Raw genomic sequence first — 2,847 nt, forward strand, 5'->3', positions numbered from 1 at the left:
TTCGTAGCTGATTAATGAAAGGGCTGTTGTGTTACTCCGGCAATCAGTTGAGCAATTGTAGCGACCTTGTACCATCCACCCAAAAAGGGTATGGACTGCTGTCAGTTGTTCGGTTAGACGACGGATTTGTCCAGTTACTACCTTCCAGTAGAGGTCGGAGTCGACAAGTACACTTATCTCTGTGTCGGCCTGTAAACTCGGGGGAGCGACGTCAGCCACAATCAGCCCTTCGGAATGTAGCTGATTCAAGATATCATTCTCGAGACGAGGTGTTCGTACGGCACAGAGGTCGGGTACTTCGAGCGCCTCCATGGTAACCTTGCTCGTACTGTACTGACTCTGTAGCGTCAAGCTCACACGGCGGCAACGATAATTTGTCGGGTGTCTAGTGTTTCCGAATGTGTAGACTGTGAGCTCTTCGGTACCGAGGACTTCGCATTGAAGCCTCTGGGCGGTGTCTCGCTTTATGAATGTCCGTTGGCTTCCGGTGTCCAGGAGAACTCTTACCAGGGTACTGTCAGTGGTACCCGTAGCCCATGCCTTCGCGGTTTGGAGCAAAACCGATGAAGCTCCCGTGCTGCTAGTGGGAGCGCTGGTCACGTGGTTATCGGAGTCTCCTCTGTTTTTGTCTCTACGTGATTCGCTGGGCGGCGCAGCGAGGTTTGGTTTGGACTCGTCTTGAGGGAAGCGCCATATGTCGCAGAGGATAGTTATATGACGTCCGTTGCAAGTACCGCAAACCAGTCGTGTCGATGTACGGCAGTTACGGGCTACGTGGTTAATCTTGCCGCATTTGAAGCAACACCTTGCAGCCCTCAGTCGGTTCCGTTTCATATCTGGCGATATATGAGAATCGCAGTCCTGGAGTTGGTGTCCCACGTTGCCACAAAGTAAGCACGACCCAGACCCTGGCGCTATCGACGCAGTCGGCAGGGCGAGAGCCGATGGAGAACTGGGATGGGCGATTGAAGGTCGTGTCCCCCTTCGGTCTTCTTGTGGTGGCACAGACGAAGACCATTGACTCCCTCCTTGACTCTCCTCGCGACTTTCTATTTGTATTCGAAGAAACTTCAAAATCGTGGCAACTTCGGTTGTATCTGGGATGCTGATACCGGTCTGGTAATTGCCCGAGTCGTTCGGTGACTCCCTTTCCTTCAGGTTCAGTCTAAAGAGAATAGCGAGGTCATTGGGGAGCGATCTCATAAGAACGCGCTTGAGGACGACTGCGTACTGAGTAGATGGGACGCCTAAGCCTTCAAGACAGCTTGTGCGGAACTGTATAGAGTCATACAGATGTCGCAGCTGCGCGATGTTGTTGGAGCTGTGGACGGGTGCCAACGCTAGCAGTTGGTCGGTATGCTCGTCTACCAGAATGCTGTTCCGTCCAAATCTTTCAAAAAGGCTTTTGATAGCGAGCTCGTACCCTTCGTCCGATAGCCTCACCCATTCAATTGCTTGTTTTGCTGGCCCAGTCAGATAAGTCTGTAAATATTTGAATTTTTCTATGCGTGGAAGGTCGACGTTGTCGTGAATCGTCGCTCGAAAATGATCCCAAAACCCTTGCCAGTCCCGGAGGTTCCCCGAAAAAGGAGGTATTTGCAGCTTCGGTAGAGCGACGGTACGCGGTGTTCGTTGAACGGGTGTGTGAGAGGGGCCTCCTGCTCCGGCAGAAACCTGACCCTGGTCGCCGATGACGGTAGCGTTGTCCGTGACTTGGGATGGACCGCTGGCGATATGGTTTCGAGCTAGAGCACAACGAACTCGGGTGACGGTGTGACTGATGTTCATGTTGTACTCTAGCGTGCCGGCAACCTCGTTCTCCAGGCCGTCGTCGTCCACCAGATCGCTGATCTGCTTGTCCAGGTCTATCAGCTGCGCTTCTTTTTGGAGGAGGAAATCGAGGTGTACTTGGAGATCGGTGGAGTCGGGATCAGGGCCTTGTAGTAGATCGGTGAGCATGTTCAGGGTACGGGTAACGGCTGAACGGACGACGGCGCGTGTCATCTTCATGCGGTTCATGAACGTCGGTGTTCACGGTGAGGCCGAAGCGGTCCTTCAAAGCCTTCCCGGGTTTCGGCACCAGATGGCACCAGATGTTAAAGAAAGGACTAGAACCGCTCCGTACCGTTTGCGTCCATTTTATCTACAAGAACAACTCGATTGCCGGTGTGCCGGCTCGCGAGCCCGCGCTGTAGCCAAGCTCTCTTCTTCTAATATTCAACAGTGTTTTTGAGTCAAATTCATATGAATAAACGCGGTGCTAAAACAGCTCCATGTGTGCATTTATGTGGACTGTCAGGTACTATCCGCGTGAACACGGCGTCGGAGCTTTTCTACATGTAATATTTACATAGGAAGCGAACGACATTGACGACGCAGTAACCCAGAATTACTAACTCCCTGTTTCTAAAAACAATCAAAATAAAGTGAAGGCCAAGATAATCCTATTTATAATAAATAAGTATCGCTTCATTCTCGCTCCTCGTGCATGTGTACGAAGATGCTTTTTTTGGCGTTCAAAACGTCAACCGGACGCTCAAAAGTTTTTAAATAGTAAGATTCCAGAAAAATTGTCCCGGATAAAACCTGTTCAGCATTGGAAATTACAAAAGCACGCTAATTTGATAGCCCTCATGTTTTATTCTTTACGTTTTAAATGTCTTAACCGCTCGAAAAGATGTCCGAGAATGTCATTTTTATATATGCGACCGCACGGCCATATTAGCAACACATAAGCGTCACCTTAATGGTGGCGAGCCTTGATCACACTCTACATTCCTTTCGGCTGTTATTTCGCTTCTACTCGTCGCACAAGTTCACTGGAACACAGGTTTGAGACTGAAATAT

This window comes from Ixodes scapularis, unplaced genomic scaffold (genome assembly GCF_016920785.2).
Source record: "Ixodes scapularis isolate PalLabHiFi unplaced genomic scaffold, ASM1692078v2 PGA_scaffold11__112_contigs__length_91849675, whole genome shotgun sequence".
NCBI classification, from domain to species: domain Eukaryota; kingdom Metazoa; phylum Arthropoda; class Arachnida; order Ixodida; family Ixodidae; genus Ixodes; species Ixodes scapularis.